Source organism: Lutra lutra, chromosome 5 (genome assembly GCF_902655055.1).
Source record: "Lutra lutra chromosome 5, mLutLut1.2, whole genome shotgun sequence".
In the NCBI taxonomy this organism is placed as follows: Eukaryota; Metazoa; Chordata; class Mammalia; order Carnivora; family Mustelidae; genus Lutra; species Lutra lutra.
In genome coordinates, this window is record NC_062282.1 from 48,050,515 (window position 1) to 48,071,592 (window position 21,078).

A 21,078-nucleotide genomic window follows, 5' to 3' on the forward strand; every position below is an offset into this window, starting at 1 on the left:
GTTGGCTTTCCTAGCTCAGTAATTTCAGGGCTTGTACCTGGGGTGGCTATTATAAAATTTGGGCTATTGGGTGTGTGGAAAACTCCTTACATGGAGATATTTCTGATTAGTTTTATTTATGCAGTAAGTTGGAGGGTAATGTTATGGGATGTGCCTTCTGGCTCTTCTGGACTCCAAGGAGGATCCTACTGCAGCTCCCAGATGTGTTCCAATAAGGAGCCAAATCCTTAGGCAGCAGCTTGTAAATCAGCCACTCAAACTTCTTTTAGGGAAAGATTCAGAGATGATCATTTTTGGCTGCTCCTTATGTGCTGAGGCCTCTGGGGATAGCCACGGCAAGTCTTCCTGCACAACTGACAAAGGTATTTTTTTGTTTGCTATAGTCCTATCAGACTTGTGAATATAAGCCATATTGGTTTTCACTTAGGTGATTGGAGAGTCCATCCCTTAGTTGGGACCCTTAAATGTTGGGGTCCTAGATATGTGATCTGAACCCCTTACTCTTTAAAGACAAGTTGGGAGTTGGGTGTTCCCTCAAGACTATATGGTGCTATGCCATGAGTTGGGTTAATGCAAGAATGTGCCTCACCCTTTCTTACCCATTTTGATATAGGTATTTTCTCATTTGCTTTATGGATAGGAATCATTCAGTCATTGGAATTCTCTCAGAGAAACTTTTTCCATGTGTAACTGTAATTTGGATGTGTCTTTGGAAGGAGGGAAATTCAGGAGCCTCTTAGGCTGCCATCTTGGTCTACAGTCAAGCTCTTCTCCACATAGGCCTACATTTACATGATTATGTTTGCTAGTTTATTTAAAAAGATGAAAACTCATGAATATTCAGATAGAAGAGACTCATAGAATAATGTGTGGACTGAGGTGGAGGCTTTCTATCCTCCTGGCACCTCCATGTATTCCCAACCCAGAAGCTCCATGTGTTGTTAAATTTTATGTCATAAATAATTCCTGTGGAAGTAAGTTCAGTGATTTGCCTTAATGGCTGCAGGAAGGAAGAGTGGCAGCACTCATACTGCAGGCATCCCAGCCCTGGCATATATCCTTAAGAAACTACTATTATCAAAAACAGGGCCAAAAAACCAAAAAACAAAAAGAGTCCCAGAGGCACTTTCAATTTCAAGTGAGATAATATGTTATAAAGGTAGACCATTCCCTGAATATTAAAATTTTAAATGGGCATTCATTTGAGGTAAAATATCTGAGCATTAATACTCTGTGTGAAATGTATGTTTAGTATATGAAGCTCTCCTATTTTTATTATTGTTGGGAAATTATCAACTATGTTGTAATTTAAATAATGTACATTGGCACGGGGAGAGACAAAGGTATTATATTCTATTTTAGGAATTTAAGGTATTTTACATATTTGGGCCACAGTAAAGTAACACAGTGACAAAATAAATAATTGGAATGTGAATTGATATACTTGGAGTGATTAATATTATAATACTATTTAAGTTTACTAATGATATTACTTTATTTTTTTTAATATTTTATTTATTTGAGAGAGAGAGAATGAGAGAAGAGAGGTCAGTGGGAGAAACAGACTCCCTGGTGAGCAGAGAGAATGATACTACTTTAAATCAATCATATTAAATACCCTGAAGAAATTCAGCTCCTTTAATGTCCTGGCTCTGCCTTGACTGCTTGTTTGATTTTGAGCAAGATAGTTTAAACCATTTTTGGCTCAATTTTCTGAACTCAAAAATGGATATGATTGCCCAAATTCCATAGGATTGTTGTGAGGAAACGAAGTAATCCAGTAACACATATTGAGCATACAGTAAGTGCTCAATAATTGTGCTAGTGGTGGCGGCAGAGGGGATTATGATTACAATCATGAACTCACAAGGAAAATCTAAAACATGCCACAGAAACACAAACAGGTCATATCCATTATTGCTCTATTTAATGTTCTTTAGGGAATGCTTATTTCTCTAATAGTTATGAGCAATCCCAGTTTTGTTGCAAATAGTTGTTGACAAAATTATTAACCAGTTGATTAATCTTTGGTTTTGATCTAGCAACCTCATTCAAACCCTGTGCTAGCCTATTTCATAAAACCATTACCATGTTCAAACAGTAAAACTCTTCATTAGTCTTACCATGTGTTTCCATATACTTAGCATTAATAATTGTTTAGCTGGGTAAACAGGGGCTTGCATTTTATTCTTGATGCCATTAGGGAAATCAGTGTAAATGAGAAATTTCATTTTAAAAAGCCCTCACACATACCAGAGGCTTTCACATCCAAATGTTACATGATATCATTTAACATTCTTTTAATCAGAAGTCAGCTTTTTTGTGTAAGAAAATTGTTATGACTTATTTTTTGTGGAAGAATTGGAAAATGAAGGAAAGCACCAAGGGAATTAAATCATTCATAGACTCTCCACATCCAGTAATAACCACTGCCAGCACGTTGATGACTATGCTGCTTTTCTCCCTTCCCTATGAGTATTTATACATATGTTTTTTAGGAGTTCCTTTTTTTTTTTTTTTTTAAGATTGTATTTATTTGACACAGAGAGAAAGAGCACAGCAGGGGGAAGGGCAGAAGGAAAGGGAGAAGCAGACTCCCTGCTGGACTTGGAACCTGATCCCAGGACCCTGAGATCATGACCTGACCCAAAGGCAGACACTTAATTGACTGAGCCACCCAGGTACCTTTTTTTTTAAGTTCTTAACACTCAACTCCAAATCTGTTTTGTATGTTGTTTGGTGATACTGTGGCTGGGACTGGGCAAACTAATCTTCCTTTGCTTTTGGTTCCCTGATAGGTCTTGCAACTGGGAGAGTAAGAGGTAAATTGAGGTATGGTAGGGAGGCAAAGGAATTCCTTTTTTATATTTCCTCATTATTTTGTCAGCTGTATCTCACCAAGGGTTTACTACTCTTGGAAGCAGTCGGGTCATGTTAGTTTCCATATTCTCATGCTCCCAGAGTGAAATTCAGGCACCCTTTTCTGAATGAGGGCTGTGGTTTGTAACTTTGTGGACCCTCCCCTCAGAGCTCTGAAGTTACCATCACCAGCCAAGATGAGCCCCGCCCCCCAGAAGTCTAGATCCTAGATCCTTTGGGGATTCCTTGGATGTTCTCATTTCTGATAGAGCCAATTTCATTGGCTGCCTCTGTTCAGTGTGATTACTACCATTGTGATGCTTCCACATTGCCCTTTGCTTCTCTAGTGCTCCTATATCTCTTCAGCAGTTTTTTATTTTTATTTTCTTTTTTTTTCTTTCTTTCTTTCTTCCTTCCTTCCTTTCTTTCTTTCTACTGTGTTATGTTAGTCACCCTACAGTACATCATTAGTTTTTGATGTAGTGTTCCAGGACTCATTGTTTGCATCTAACACCCAGTGCTCCATGCAACATGTGCCCTCCTTAATACCCACCACCAGGCTCACCCATCCCTTCACCTCCCTCCCCTCTAAAACCCTCAGCCCATTTCTCGGAGCCCACAGTCTCTTATGGTCATCTCCCCCTCTGATTTCCCCCCACTTCACACTTCCCTTCTTTCTCCTAATGTCCTCCATATTATTCTTTATGCTCCACAAGTAAGTGAAACCATATGATAATTGACTCTCTCTGCTTGACTTATTTCACTCAGCATAATCTCCTCATCCCATCCATGTTGATATAAAAGTTGGGTATTCATCCTTTCTGATGGCTGAGTAAGATTCCATTGTATCTATGGACCACATCTTCTTTATCCTTTCGTCCGTTGAAGGGCATCTCGGCTCTTCCACAGTTTGTTCAGCAATTTTCATAGATTAAATTCTATGAGTTAAAAGAATTGATGGACCCTGACATGCTCACATATCATGTTTCCTAGCTGCTTCTTTCAGTTTTCATCCATTGCTTGAACATGACTCATGAGACCCAGAACTGTCGTTCACAAGCCAACTTGCCGCTTGCTGCTTCCCCAAAGGCTGACATTTAGACGGTAGTGTCAGGGTGCTGCCTGCCTGCTAATTGGTCCATTTTTTCAGTATCGCAATCTCTGCACGCCATGTTCTGACGCAACTTTTAATATGATAGGCATTTAGTGCTCGTTAAAAAAAGGGTAAAAGTATTGAGAGTAAACCTACACCTGTTGGTCATGAGTTTAACTGCAATTTGGGGGAGAATGTGGAACTCAGGAAAATGTAAAAATTGCATTATGAAGGAAAGAACAAAAATGAGTCATGTGACCCAAACTCTAGAAATACATTATTAAAGATGGTGTCTGAAAGGCTAGGTATAATTAGGTATATATTATGTATTTTAGTTCTTTGGAAGTAAAGCCTGTTTTAGCACAGCTAAGTGTGGCCAAAATAGCTTCTCACACTGAAGTCTTACCTGCATTTTGCATTTATTAAAGAAGGAGCTTTCTACCTTTTGTTAAATTAAAATGGCTTGTGGACTGGGCAATGCTTCATAATCTACCCATATACTTAATCCAGTCTGAACGTCTACACATGCCATTAATCCTCTCTCAATGGATGGTTCTGAGTAGGCGTTTATTTACCTAGTCCTCCAATGTCAGGCATGCATATTGTTTCTAACTTTCCAATATAAAACTGAAGCCTTTTAAACCTCTCGTAGGTAAATCTTTGCATAAATTCTTAAGGATTCCCTTAGAAAATTTGCCCTAAAAAGTATAATTGAAGGGTCAAAGTGTATAGATCTTTCTGTAGCCTTTTGATGTAGGCTGCTAATTTGCCCTTGAGAAATGGTGTCCCAGTGACATTTCCACTAGCAATGAATAAGGATATGCATTTCCCAGCCCTCACTAATTAATTTGAAGCAACCATATAAAGAGTTGGAAAACAGTTTTCTCACCTAATTTACAGCACTCTCTTGGATTATATTTTTAAAATTATCTGTCAAAGTCCTGTTTGTTCCCACATATTAAAATCTCCATTAATTATTTAGAATCAAATCATCTTTATTTCTATGGTTCTTTTTTCCTCATTTTCTTTTTTATAGCTGTACGAGGGTTGACAAAGAGCCAAAGGAGTAAAAGTGATTAATAAGAAATGGGGAGTGGAAAATCAAGGCGAAGTAGAAGGATGAAGCACTAAATTGTTCAGTGAATTTTAAGCCTAAAGCTATGAAAATTACGTGTATTTTTCTTTTGCTTGTAAAAATTAATTATATATGATTTTTTGGGTCCCTATTTACTTCAGCATATTGGTTCTTATCTCTCTCGTGTTCTCTTTCTTTCTCATTTATTTTCAAATAATCAACCTAGGTTACCCCCAAAGACCTAGTCAGAAAGGTAGGAACAAGTGGGGAAGGATGTGTCACAAGACAGCTGTGACCAAACACCACAGACTGGGTCGCTTCTTAAAAAGAGAAATTTGTATCTTCCAGTTCTGGAGGCTGAAGTCCAAGATCAAGGAAGCAGCATGATTGTGTTCTCTGGTGAGAGTTCTCTTTCTGGTTCCTAATGTGCCTTCTTGCTTTGCTCCTGCGTGGTGGAAGGGCCTAGGGAGCTCTGTGGAGTCTTTTTATAAGAGCATTAATCCCACGTTGCAGGGGCTGTCCTCTCAGACATGAGCGTCTCTGGAAGCCTTCATGTCCTAATACCATCATTCTTGGGGGTTAGGATTTCAACATATGAATTTGTCAGGGGGAAGACCTCAGCAGGACAGGAAGGATGAAGGAAGGGAGGAGGAAAAAGGAGGAAGGAAAACCTATCCTTTTTTCTGATGCCAAGCATGTTGACTTTTACTTCTTCCCTCCTGACCTCACTATTCCCTCCTCCAGTTTCTTTTTGATTCCTTTTGTAAATATAGGACAAATATTAAAATTCAGATAGCTATTACCTATGTTAAGAACACCGGAATCTGTTGTTGTTGTTGTTTTTACCCTCTTCAGGGCTGTGTTTATTCTTACATTCGTTCTCAAGACAACCCTGTGTGTGTGTGTGTGTGTGTGTCTGTGTGTGTGTGTGTAAGAAACAAAGGAAACAGAAGAGGTGATCTTTACAGATAAGGACAGGTGTAGATGGTAGATAAGTAGGCTGGGACTTCTTGGAACAGGTCCAAATCGAACCTTGGCCTTGTGAATTGTGTAAATTGGGTATAGATGATGGTGTTTGTATCCACATTGGAAATCAACTTAATGTTTTCTTTTTCACTCAGTAATAATTTGTTGAGTACTTGGATCTGAGAGACTGTATTAGGCACTGTATTTATTAAGTCACTTAACTTTCCCAATTGTCATATGGAATAGGTGCTTTCACGTTCCCCACCATGTGGATTAGGAATCTGAGACTTGGAGTGGATGGAAGGAGTGAGTGATTAGTTCAATTGAGATGTGACTCTAGCATTCGGATTCTTGCTTCTTACTTAGTTACCTTCCAGAAGTGGCTCTATGTGGCCCATGGCCCTTTTTGTGAAAGGGCTAATGGTTTCCTTTTTGTTGTTCACTGAGAACTCAAATGGCACAGATAATTATAAGTACTGGCATTTTACCTGACATTACTAGGAAAGTTTTTACAGTCTTATTTGAGGTGTGACAGAGTCCTCTTTTGTGCTTCAAGTTTTAGAAAGTTAGAGACTTGTGATACATTGAGCATGACAAATGTGTTTAGAATCAGGACTTTCCAAATGGGTGCTGTCTGACCTCTTGGGCACAAAGGAAATGTAGCATACAGGTAGTAACTCTACACCTCAACATAGACACACACACACATACCCATACACTTGCACGCACACCTCTTCTAGTCTCAGTGAAAAAGAAATAATAAAGGCCTGTGAGTCTAGACATGATCTTTGAAGGCTTTTCAACTTAATGTTAGAGCATTTTGCCATTTGAGTGGGCCAAGAGCTTGAGATGACGCTGGCTTGCTTTCCTCTGTGTAGTCCAATCACTTTCAAAGAAGTATGTCTAGTTGAGACCCAAAGAGATTTCTGATGCATTTACTTTGACTATTGGCTCAAAACCAGTCTCCTGACAGTTTTTGACTCAAGAACAGCAGCAGTGCCTGTCTTGCAGAACCTTAAAAGAGTAAATTAAATGAGGTATTCATAGTCCTTTACTTAGTACCCCGCACACTTGGTTTTCAGGAAATGGCATCTATAAGGCAAGTTACTGCCTCTACTCCATTATGAACAGTCCTGTTAGTAGAGGCGCAGGTAGAAGACAGAAAGAACACTGTACTGGGAGTCTGGGAACTCCTTAGTCCCAAGTTTCACTGCTGCTTTTTGGCCTTCTCACCTTCAGGAAATTACCTCCCCATGCCTTGATTCCTTCCTTTTTGAAATAATAGCGTTGGAGAATAAAGCACTACTATAGTGGTGTATGGATTTGGGGAAGGCAAAGATGGAGGAGAAAGGGAAGTGGAAGAAGCAGCACCAAAGGGAAGTCAATTCAGATTTGTACAATTTAATTTAAAGCCAATAATGGTGATGGTTGTTGGTGATTGCAAGGAAAAAAGACATTTTGTTTACAATAAAGACAATGGGTTATTTAAAAAACAAAAAATGATGGCGGGCGCCTGGGTGGCTCAGCGGGTTAATCCTCTGCCTTCAACTCAGGTCATGATCTCAGGGTCCTGGGATTGAGCCCCACTTTGGGCTTTCTGCTCAGCGGGGAGCCTGCTTCCCCCTCTCTCTCTGCCTGCCTCTCTGCCTACTTCTGATCTCTCTCTCTCTGTCAAGTAAATAAATAAATAAAATTGTTTAAAAAAATGATGGCACTGGATTAGCAATAATTTAAAGCTTTTATAGATGATTTCCCCGCCAAAAATTTAGAAATGTTATGAAGGCAGGGCTCTCTTTCAGTTTTGTTTTAGTGGTCTCAGTGCCTTGCACACAGTAGGTGCTCTAGTGCTGAGTAAGTAAGTGACTCTTTAATAATCGCCATTGATCTTTCTGTTTTACTATGTAGGGGACATAAACTCAAAACTTGTGTCCATTTTCTTGTGTGTGTGTGTGTGTGTGTGTGTGTCTGTCTGTCCATGAATGTCTGTCAGTTTTCAAAGCTTTGTGGACTTCAGGTAATTGGGCTTCTTAAGAAACATAATGCCTGCAGGTTTATTTTAATGGTCCAGCACTCTACTAAAGGCTTACTGAAATAATATGATGTAAATAAGATGACAGAAAATATAAATAAATGGAAAGACAACATGTGCTCATGGATTGAAAGACTTAATGTTGTTAAAATGTCCAAACTACCCAAAATAATCTACAGATTCAGTCATTGCCTACCAAAATCCCAGTGATGTATTTTTCAGAAATAGAGAAAAGCATCCTAAAATTTATATGAAATCTCAAGAGAGCCCAAAGAGTGCAAGCAGTCTTAGAAGAACAAAGTTGGAGGCTTCATACTTGCTGATTTCAAAACCTCAGATACAATAATAATAATAATAAGGATTGTTAGTGGCATAAAGACAGATCTACAGAGAGAAGGAACAGGATACAGTGCCCAGAAGTAAACCTTCGCATACATGGCCAAGTTATTTTCAATAGGGTACCAAGACTATACGATGGGGAAGGAAGATCTCTTCAGCAAATGGTGCTGAGGTAGAAAAACGAATTGTATCCTTATCTTATGACATATACACATGTATTAAAGACCTCAATAGGTACACCTGGGTGGCCCAGTCAGTTAAACCTCTGCCTTTGGCTCAAGTCTTGATCTCAGAGTCCTGGGATCCAGCCCCACATAGGGCTCCACACTCAGTAGGGAGTCTGCTTCTCCCTCTCTCCCTGCCCCTCTCGTCTGTGTGTGCTTTCTCTCTGTTTCTGTCTCAGATAAAATCTTTAAAAAAAGAAAAAAAAAAGAAACAAAACCTAAATATAAGATCTGCAACTATAAAAATCCTAGAAAAAATGTAGGGGAGATTTTTAGGACTTTGGATTCAGCAGTAATTTCTTGGATATGACACCAAAACAAAGGAAACAGACAAACAATAAACAAATGGACTGCATCAAACTTAAAATTTCTGTGCATCAAAGAAAATATCAAGAGAGTGAAAAGGAAACCTATGGTGTGGGAGAACATATTTCCAAATTATGTATCTCATAAGAGTAAGTATCCAGAATTTATAAGGAACTTCTACAACTTAATAATAACAGCAAATATATCCAGATTAAAAAATGAGCAAAGGACTTGAATAGACACTTCTCCAAAGAAGATTTATATATGGCCAAAAGCATATGAAAAGATGCTTAACACAACTGATCATAAGAGAAATAGGAATCAAAACCACAGCAAAATACCATTTCATGCCCTTATGATGGCCACTGTCAAGAAGACAAAGCATACCAAGTGTTGGTGATGATGCACATGTATTAGAATCCTGCTCTACAGGTGGGAATGAAAAATGGTGCAGCCATTATGGAAAACAGCATGGAGCTTCCTCAAAAAACTAAAAATAGAATTACCATATGATCTAGCAATGTGATTTCTGGGTATATAGGCAAAAGGATTCAAAGGAAAATCTCAAAGAGCTATTTATAGGCCAATGTTCATTGCAGCGTTGTTCATAATTGCCTTAAGGTGGAAATAATCCAAATATCCATTGGCAGATGAATGGATAAAGGAAGGATATTAATATATATGTATATATATACTATATGTATATGTAATGTTAATAAATATGTGTATATGTATGTGTATATATATATACTATGCATAATATTCTTTCCTGTGGGGGGTGTGTATATAGAACATGATACATACACCACACACTTACAGGCTTTAAAGTAGGCTTTAAAAAGTAGGAGAGTAAAAATTCTTGTCACATGCTACAACATAAATGATAATATGCTAAGTGAAACAAAGGAGTCACAAAAGGCCAAATACTGTTTTATTCCATTTGTATGATCTATCTAAAGACCCTGAAATCATAGAAACCAAAAGCAGAAAGGTGATTTCCAAGGGCAAGGGGAGACAAAGAGGTAATTAGTAAATAATGGGTATAGAGTTTGAGTTTTATAAGATGAAAAATTTGCTTTTGTGGACAAGATGAAAAAGTTGCTGCACAACCATGCGAATATACTTGACTGAATTGTAATTTAGAAATTAAGGTAAATTGAATGTTGTGTGTTTTACCATGATAAAAAATATGGCGCACGACACACAAGTACACAGTATAGTTCAGCTATTCTGTTTGTGTTTAAAAATCATATGTTAGGTATTTTAAAAAGCTTAGAAACCCAAAGCATCATCTTTGTGCAAGCTGTGGCCCAGAACATAGTTGCAGCAAACATGTTGACATGTGTTCTTCACTCCCACTGTGGTAATGAGGAAGGTTCCATTCCATGTGCAACTCCAAGATGTCTCACGCCAACTTTAAAGGATAACGATGGGAGATTTTGGTTGGAAACCCACAGTTTAAGAGGAAAACCCCCAGTCTATTGGTAAATGTGCCAACATCATAGGACCATGGTGATTGCAAATGAGTCCAGTTTGGAAGGTAAAATGCAGCGAATGTTTTCTAAAGAGAAAATGTGTTATTAAAATCAAATAAATTCTTCATGCTGCAGGAGGGAAGTGGACAAGCCCATAATCCCCAAGGTTGTTTTGTTTTGTTTTGTTTTTAATCTAATAAGTGCTTTATCACTTTCAGTTTTCTCAGCCTGAGCCAGGCATGTTTGGGAGTTATTATGAGATTTGAAAGAATGCTGAGTTTTTTATCTTGTCAGGACTGAAAGTGCTTTATAAATGTCAGAGTTGGTGTGTGGGAATCTAGGACACTGCTTCGGTGTGTACCTTGTGAGAGTCAGCTAATGAGGCCACAGGAGAGCCGCCGTCTGAGCGACTCCTGGAGGGGTCCTGACTTTGAAAACAGCTCTCTGGGTCCACTCAGTGAGAGGATTTCACGATCTTCTTGTTGTTGTTGTTGTTGGAGTTGCTGTATAGCCAACAGTATCCAGGCTTAAACTACCTAATTCTGAGCACTTAACCTTAAAAATGTTTTTTTAAAACTCTGGGCACTTCCTTGTTAGGAAAGACCTCACATAAGGGTTTTCTTTTTCAAGCGTTACTATTAAAATGGCCTCTTGATTATGACCCCACTCAATGCTGAACTCATCCTGGGTCAATTCCTTATAGTGGATTAGCATTCTTTGATTCTGCAGAATTTAGTACTGTTTTCAGCACACACTAGGCTTAAAATACTATTGCAGTGAATGAATGAAAGCCAAACAGGCTTGCAGTTTTGAGTTTATCATTATGATCCTTGCTTATATAGCCTCTGCGTTTTGAATGATTCTGACCTTTATGATGGCTCTTAAGTTAATTGAAAGAGGTATGAGGCTAATGATAAAGTGTTGCAGTTGTAGTTTGTTTTTAGTGCTGAGATTCCTTGACCCGTAGTGATCAAACTAAGGCCATGGAGAAACACTCATTTTGGAAGAGCCCTTCAAAGTCTCTTCTAAAGCATTCCATTTAGAGAAGAGGCTTGGGGTTTCATATAATAAGGTTACATCTCCAAGGTTTTGAAGACACAGATCAGCTGACTACATCATGTAGGCCACCCAGAGGTGTCAGGATCAAGATACAAAAGCAGAGCACTAGAGGTGTTCATGAATGATATAATGAAATAGAGGTTCTTTTGTTTGTTTTTAATTAAAAAGACTGCAGTTTAAAAGTGGTTGGCCTTAATACCTTTGGTCATGGGCAAGGAAGAGCTCTGCTAGGTTCTTCTCTGTCCTGGGCTTAGTAGTGTGTTCTATGAAAGAGTGGTTATAAATGTTTTAATTGATGTTTTCAATAGAAAGTGGATTCTATGGTTAAGCAAGTTTGGGAAATAATGTATTTAACAAAGTAAGATTGTTCAAAGCTGTGATACACTTGTATGCCTCAGGACTTCCTAGAAGAGTGTCAAACAGTGCATCCTACCAATGAATATGATCATAAAACCTTTTTTGTGGGAATTTTCCAGAAATACTGTGTTATAGAAGCAACTTGGGGAAACTATACTCTAATTTTGAATATAAATGCACATGTACTGTTATCCACATGTGGTTTCTGTATTTTCTCTTGTACTCCCACTACCATTTGTTTAATCACATTATGTCTATGCTCTCCTTTTAAAAAAAAATCTCTAATTGGAGATCAAGCCTAGATTGTAGGTACTTAGAATATAAAATTTTCTAGATCACTGAGTTAGATAGGACTACATTGTAATCATCTTCTCCGGTTGACCCTATAAGTATAGAACTAGAAAGGAGTAGTTCTTGTGTAGTTTGATATTAGACATTGATAAAGGGTAGCATCAGAGGGACAGGTTTGGAGATGTTGAGTCAATTGTTTGTGAGACTACACCACTACGAATTCATGAAATTATAAAGATCTTTAATGGTTATGTTTCCCAACATCAATTTATTATTCACTTAATATGGTCATCCCACATTTTTTGAACATACGCTTCAGACATGATGCTTTACAAGAGAAAAATGTAGATGGAAAAAACAATCTCTGGTCCCATCTGATTCTTGAACTCCCTTAAAATAATATAGAACTCAGGAAGACATCCAGTTAGAAGTGAGCTTTTCATTTTTTTGGTGGAAATGTCTCCATTTATCCATTTGGAGAACAAAAAGTCAGGTAAGGAAGTAACATGCCTGATATCACAGTTAAGTAATGGAAGTGTAGAGTACGGGATCCGCATATTTGGATTTAAGCCCACTGCTCCATCTAGTACTGTGACATAAACATGAAGGGGTAATTTTTTTTAATGTAGTGATTAAGTCTGTTTGACTGGAGATACAGACTTTTCCAACTTGGAAAGAATACCACGAAAGATCCCAAGATCTTTGCTTATAACTACACACTTAACCTCATGACTACACTGGCAGCTATTGGAGATATCCATAAAGGCAAAAAGTGTGGTTTGTGGAAAATTGTCATTGTGCCTTCTAATTCTGACCTTCTGATCCTAATTTACTGGGTCATGATCAGGGAAGTGGCTTTTTCCATTTAAACAACTGTGAGTAAGCCTGTGTCTTCAGAAGATAAATTTATTTAAAAGTGAGGGTTTAAACCTCTCTCTGACAGGGGTGACCAGCAGAGATCTTTGTGTTATGTAGTTAGAATAAAAATTCCAGTCCATGGGGCAGCTGGATGGCTCAGTGGGCTAAGCCTTTGCCTTCAGCTCAGGTCATGATCTCAGGGTCCTGGGATCGAATCCTGTGTTGGGCTCTCTGCTCAGCAGGGAGCCTGTTTCCTCCTCTCTCTCTCTCTCTCTGCCTACCTCTCTACCTACTTGTGATCTTTCTCTGTCAAATAAATAAATAAAATCTTAAAAAATTTCCAGTCCAAAAATATGGTTATGATGCTAACTTTATAGTTCATGTGAGTCGTGGATTAGTCCACCAGAATCACCTCTTAAGGGTTTGTGATGTGTTCACTAATATGCTAAGCATGGTAGGATTTATAAATATGGATATAAGGTCTTATTGAAAGAGGTCACACTTAAATAACCAAGGAGGTAACATACACTCATTATACCACATGAACTAGAGTGGCTCCTGGGTTGATACCACATGATCGTATGGCAAAAAAGTGGTATAGACAGTGGATTGAGTTTAGTTTCTTACATTGTTAAAACCTTCTATGTATTTGTCAGCATATGTCATCTTGACAAGTTCTGTTATTCCCCCTGAGCCTCAGTTTCTTTATCTGAGAAAAGGGAACAGCTGTCACTATCTCATGGAGTGACTCTGAAGAATAAATGTAGTTATACAGATGCTCACACATGTTGACATGTCTGGCAATCAGAGATAAACTTTGGATTGTCTTTGCCTTTATCTGTAAAGGAACTTAAAATTGGAAAGACATTATCTCAATGAAATGACAAGATATGGTTTAAGCAACCACTCAAAAATCACCGGAAGTGGGACGCCTGGGTGGCTCAGTTGGTTAAGCAGCTGCCTTCAGCTCGGGTCATGATCCCGGTATCCTGGGATGAGTCCCACATCGGGCTCCTTGCTTGGCAGGGAGCCTGCTTCTCCCTCTGCCTCTGCCTGCCACTCTGTCTGCCTGTGCTCACTCTCGCTCCTCTCTCTCTGACAAATAAATAAATAAAATATTAAAAAAAAAATCACCGGAAGAGATTTATAATGAGAGTACAAATTTCTGTCAGATGTGTTTGGCAGTGAGTGATACAGAAATAGAAATTATTATTTCTAGCACTGTGATCTCTAAAGACCACAGGAAAAGTCCCAGAATATATAGGAATGCTAAAGCTTGAGATATTTGCTAAACACATGTGATTTTTACCTAAGTTACATCAATTTCTCTTTTGTAATTGCTCATGGACTTTTGCTGTGGTCAGTTGCCCTTCCCCCATCACAGTAGGAGGTGAAGCAAACACTTATAAGGCACACCCAATATAGACTGGTCAGGACTTGCAGATACCCAGTCTTCCCCAGCCACCCCTGTTACTTTCTTCCTAAAGCCTTAGATTCTGAGGGCTACTCCACGATCTTGCATTGTGTTCTTTTTAAGGTTAGGTTAGTGAGAGGATTCTTTAGTTGAAAGCAGCAGATACCAAAGAGGCAAAGAGAGTAGTACAAAGGCAAAAAAAGAGTTACAATGAGTATCAGAGTAATGGGCAGAGTTTATGTTGAAGAATAGTGGAAGACAAGGTTTAAAAAGTCAGATGAAACTAGACTGTTCAGGACTTTGTAAGATAATCACACAGACTCGATTATATACAACAGCACTCTATTGTAATGTCAGAAATGTACTGAGAGAGTAAATGTCTATAAATTTTATTTTTTCCTCTGTGTCTGTGACTTTCCTAATCAATGTAACAATGACCTAGATTCTGTAGAGGAAATTATATCTTCTGAGACTGTGACTTGAATATACTTTCTATAAAGATACAGGATGGTCACCTTTACCCTAAATGAAATACAACACATTTGTAACATTTTTGCAATGTCAGTACCTTGTTAACTTAAATAGATCCTAATCCCCTATGTGTAGGTGAGGATGTATCATGTGTCAAGAAAAACAATGGGCTAGGAGGGAGTAGAATTCTACTGGTAGCTTCATTACAGATGAGCTGTGTGAACAAGGGCATGTATTTAATCATCTCTAGATCTCTGCTCATTTGTTCAAGGGAGATGTTCTGATCTGCCCTATTTTGCTGAGTCATCACGAGGCTTTTGTAGGATAATGTATAATTCTCCCTTGAAAACCATAAGGAGCTACTTGTTTCTGTATATATGTGTGTATATGTATAAATGGTAATACCTTATAGAGAGTATAATTAAAAGGCAGTTCGGTAAATGTTCCATGATCTCTCAGTTTGGTTGAATGACCTTAGGGTACTTGATCTTGTGACTCAGATACTGATGAATGTACTGTCTCACAGAATTTAATATCCTTCCAAAAACTTTTTTAGAATGTAACAGCAAAACAGTAGTAAGACAACACCAAGTGCTCAGTGAATATTCCCTCTCTTTGAGATGCTTGGTGATTTTTTTCCCCCCAAATCAGTTTTTTCTTCCATGTCAGGTATTATGCTTAGTTCTGCAAATACACTTATTTTTCCTTAAATAAACTTATTTCTTCAAATAAATTCCTTTGGTTTAGAATAATTTTAGATTTCAGAAGAATTGTAATGATAGTATAGAAGATTCTTATATACCTCACATACAGTTACCCTTACCTTGTACATAATTTTTTAATGTAACTCGAAGAACAAACCTACAGGATGAATATTGTCATCTTGTTGTTGCTAATAAGTTTAAAATTTCTTTGCAGTGTTTTTGTCTTTAGAATGTTTGTCACCAAGAAAGTTACTTGGATTATGTACTTTGTATCTATAGTCATGTCATCAGTTTGATACAGAGTTAAGTTCATTTGCTCTTTGTCTTTGTGCTAGATTAGGCTTTCAAATCATTTTAAGTTAATTTTTTGAAAATGTTAAACTACTTATAGGTTTAGAATTAGAACTAAATAAAGAGTTGTACTGAGAAAAGTCTCATTTCATCTTTATTTTTTCTACCTTGTTCCAGTAGTTCCATAAGTAAAGATTTTATTGTTTTCTAATTTATTGATAGTGTATATATTCAAATGTGTGCTACAAATGTATACACATATTTATGCATATACTTGTATGCATACATACACATGAGTATGTCCATTTAGACACATTTAAGTGTATATACATGCTTAAATTGACCCTTATTTTTTTACTCAAAAAGTAAACATGATTGATACTCATTCACACCTTGACAGTTTTACTTAACAGTGTATTTTGGAAACCACTGCATATTTTTCATAAAGATTTTCTTGTTTCTGGTTAAGGCTATTTAATACTCTATAGTATGAAGTTATTATACTGTATTTGACCAGTCTATGGTTAGACATTTCAGTTTTTCCCAATATTGCGCTGTCACAATTAATGTCACAATGAATATGTCATAAAGTTTTGTGCATATGTTTAATTCTTATGGAAATATATTTTTAGATAAATTCCTGGATTACTGGGTCAGAAGATGAATTCATAAAGGGTTCTCGTAGATATGCAAAGTTTTTTTTCATAGGGGTGAAATCATGCTCTTCAACTGATAGTATATAAGATTATTGGTTTCCCTAAGGTTTCAGCAACATAATTTTTGGTTAGACTCTTACTTGTGGCCAGTCTGATAGGTAAGAAATATTAAAAATATTTTTAATTAATAGATGATGAATGTGGTTAAATGCCTTTATGCAGCATTTTGGTAATTGAATTTTTGCCAAGTAGAGGATATCTCTACATTCAATCTAGAAGTGTAATAGATAGATCTTGTGTACTATAGCTTTGAAAATGGATAATTTTGTTCATTTGAAGAAAAGCTTTTTCTTTGTGTCAGTTTTTCTTAGAGTATTTGTGTGGCACATATCATATAGATAATGTCCAAAAGGAACAAGTCAGTTTTTACATGAAAGTACATTGTATTATTCAAAGGTGACTCCCTAGGCTCTTGAAAAGATTGATAGTTTTGTGGTGTGTGTGTGTGTGTGTTTTCTTTTAAAGTCCTGAGTCACGTGTTTATAGGCATTATTATCAAGACAATTAAATGGTAAGATCTCAACTGAAAAGTTTATTATATCAAAAAGATTTTAATAAAACATACTTTCATTTGTGAACATATCGCTTGGAGCTTGCCAACTATGTTTTATTTGAAATGTAATTAAAAGAATGATTTAGGTCAGAGAAGCCTCTGCTTGCAGATGTCCTTTGGATATTTTAGTTTCCACCATTTTAAAAATGGCAAAAATCAGCTGAGTGAGTATGTAGACCCCTTTTACTCTTAAGCTCTCATAGCTTTAATATGTTCGTGGTTCAGTCAATGTAATTTTTTTAAAAAGCTATGCATTGTAACAAGACAAAAATTCGGTAAAGTAGCCAGGAAGAGACATGGCTTTTGGTCCTAGCACTGTTCTTTAAAACCTAAAGCAAGTCATTTTATATTCTTGGATGTTAATTTTTCCCATTTCTTTTTTTTTTTTAATTTTTATTTATTTATTTTACAGAGAGAGAGAGAGAGAGAGAGATCACAAGTAGGCAGAGAGGTAGGCAGAGAGAGGGGGGGGGGGAAGCAGGCTTCCTACTGATCAGAGAGCCCAATGTGGGGCTTGATCCCAGGACCCTGAGATCATGACCTGAACCAAAGGCAGAGGCTTACCCCACTGAGCCACCCAGGTGCCCCAATTTTTCCCATTTCGAAAATGGGAGCACTTTGGACTAATTGGTCCTTAATGTCCTTTATAGTTTCAAAATGTATTCTTGATTCTAACTATACTATCAATCTTTACTTTCTATGTTTAGCCAATGGCACTTCTATAGGGAATATTTAAGTCTACATCAAAATTAGATTATTGTTGAACTTCCCAAATCTTCCCCAAAAGTACTTGAAAATCAATTGCATATAGTCTGTTGATTATAGGGTACCATAGAAGTTTGAAAAGTGTGGGATAAAGAGGCTACCATTCCAAAATTATAGGTGGAAGCCAGAGGTAGAGAGAGAGAGAGAGAGAGAGAAACAAAACAAAACAAAACAAAACAAAACAAACTTGTTTATTGATCCATCTGCATTTGTTGTGCTTATCACTATAGGAACTAGTAGCTTGATAATTGTCTTTTTTGGTTCAGAAAAATCAAAAAGTGAGGTAAGAGAAATGGTCACTGTGTTTACTTATATCACTTTATTTAAGCATTTTTGAGACCCTCCACATAAAAAATGTTTTTAGATTAAAAAAAAAAACTAGACATAAAACTCAACATTATTAATAAGCATGTGACATAACTTGAAAGGGGTAAAATAAAAAATACATGAGGAGAATTGCACACATAAATTCTAAAAATGCAAATTTACCATGTAAGGGAATACTTAGAATACATGGAACTAATCCAAGAAGACTTCTTAGATGAGGACAACTTAGTGCAAGACTTGAAGTGTGGGACTGGAAGTGAGTCAGTCTGCTTCTTACTACAGACTGAAGCTCCATTTTTTTCCCCTCCTCTAGTTTGGTTATAATGTGATCCAGTAGAAAGTAAATGAAATCAACTTCAGACCTATTCTGGGTTTTAGTTGCTCTATATTGATAAATAAGCAAAATAAAGTCATTTGTGTTAGGTGACTCTGAAACTTGCGTGATTTCCTATACATCCTCTGCCTTTGGAGTTATGGACATAGCCATCATTTTAAGTAGTTCCTAGGAATGATTAGAAGCACTTACATTTCAGCACCTTGGAGAGATACCAATGAATGCGGTTGTATGCTTTTGTATATTAGCCGGTCAAAGGTTTTGGGACTGTCTGGTTCCATTGAAAATGTTGACTTCTTGAAGGGTAATTTTTTTCTCTCTCTATACCAACAACTGTACAGGTGCCTTAAAATATTTACCAATTTCTCTACAGATAAATATAATTTCATAGTTGTTGCTCTTAAAATTATTTCACTACTCATTTTTGTACATATGTTATTTTGCCCTATTGCTTTTGCTTCTGTAAAGATAAACTGCTAAATTTGAAATATTAGATTGGTTTGTTTCCTTAAGAGTCTTTATAAAACCAAGGCAATACTTATTTTATTCCCATATGTTTCTTAGGCCACCACGCATGGGTCTTCTAAATTATACCTAGCACCTTCAAAATGAGGTGTTTTTTCAAAAGACACATGCATTTGGTACAGTTTTATGACTTGTATGCTGTCATACTAGTCTCAGACTCTTAAGTACCTTTTGTCATGGGGATGAGGTACATATATTTTGAGGAATTCCGGAAAAAAATATCTTAATGAGAAGAATTCTGGAAAAAAAAATTAAAGCAAGTATAATCAAATGAATGCAATACTTTAGTACTAGGGGTTCTATGACCAAAATTAATATTGGCATGCTTTTCTATATATACTTCTGTAAAGCGTCATGATGTCAGGCTTCATTTATTCAATCATGAAGAAAAATTTAATTGACTTTTAATACTGTAATGAAATATATTTTCGTTTTAAAGATTACCTATGGGGGGGTGCCTAGGTGGCTCAATGGGTTAAAGCCTCTGCCTTAGGCTCAGGTCATGATCTCAGGGTCCTGGGATCAAGCCCCGCATTGGGGCTCTCTGCTCAGCAGGGAGCCTGCTTCCTCCTCTCTCTCTGCCTGCCTCTCTGCCTACTTGTGATCTCTACCTGTCAAATAAATAAAAATCTTAAAAAAAAATAAAATAAATAAAAAAATAAAATAAAGATTACCTAAAGGGAAATCCTAATCTTTTAGAAGAGTATAATATTACCACACATTCACAGATCAGCAAGAAACAATGATAGCCATGAGATTTCTAAGCTAACCACCAACTATTTTTTTCTTTAACTTTTTTTTTTCCTTCTCCCATTGAATTTCTAGTACAAGAAATAGATGTGGGGTAACCTTACAATGGATTTTAAATTCTCTTAACTTTAAATATTACTATTTTTGCACAAAAATCAGTTCTGGTTTATCTCTATTTTCATAAGTAACAGCTAAGAAAGCTTTAACCTAGAGATACTCGATTTTTGGAACTCTGATAAATTTAACTCCCTCAAATATTTTTCTTTTTTTTTAGTGAGGCAGAGTATAAATAAAGGTAAAAATAGACATGTTTGAAAGTATAGATGGCTTTGGGCACTATAGGCATTTTAACAATGTTTATTCTTCCCATCCAGGAGCATGGAATCTTTTTGTGTCTTCTTCACTTTCTTTCATGAGTGTTCTGTAGTTCCTGGAGTACAGATCCTTTACGACTCCAACCATGCCGTGGCCTCCAACCTCTTTGGTTAGGTTTATTACCAGGTATCTTATGGTTCTTGGTGCTATAGTAAATGGAATTGATTCTCTCATTTCCCTTTCTGTATTTTCATTGTTAGTATATAAGAAAGCAACTGATTTCTGTACATTGATTTCGTATCCTGCCACATTACTGAATTCCTATATGAATTCTAGTAGTTTAGGGGTGGAGTCTTTTGGATTTTTCATATAAAGTATCGTGTCATCTGCAAAGAGAGAGAATTTGACTTTTTCTTTGCCACTTTGAATACCTTTTATTTCTTTTTGTTTTCTTATTGCTTTTGCTTGGACTTCTGGTACTATACTTTCAATGCCATTCTGATGAAAATTCCACTGGCATTTTTCAAAGTGCTGGAACAAACAATCCAAAAATTTGTATGGAACCAGAAAAGACCCTGAATTGCTAAGGAAATGTTAAAAAAGAAAAATGAAACTGGGGGCATCATGTTGCCTGATTTAAAGCTTTACTACAAAGCTGTGATCACCAAGACAGCATGGTACTGGCACAAAAACAGACACATAGACCAGTGGAACAGAGTAGAGGGTCCATATACGGACCCACAACTCTGTGGTCAAATAATCTTTGACAAAGCAGGAAAAAATATACAGTGGAAAAAAGACAGTCTCTTCAATAAATGGTGCTGGGAAAATTGGACAGCTATGTATAGAAGAATGAAACTTGACCATTCTCTTATACCGTACACAAAGATAAACCCGAAATGGATAAAAGACCTGAATGTGAGGCAGGAATCTATCAAAATCCTAGAGGAAAACATGGGCAGTAACCTCTTCAACATTGGCC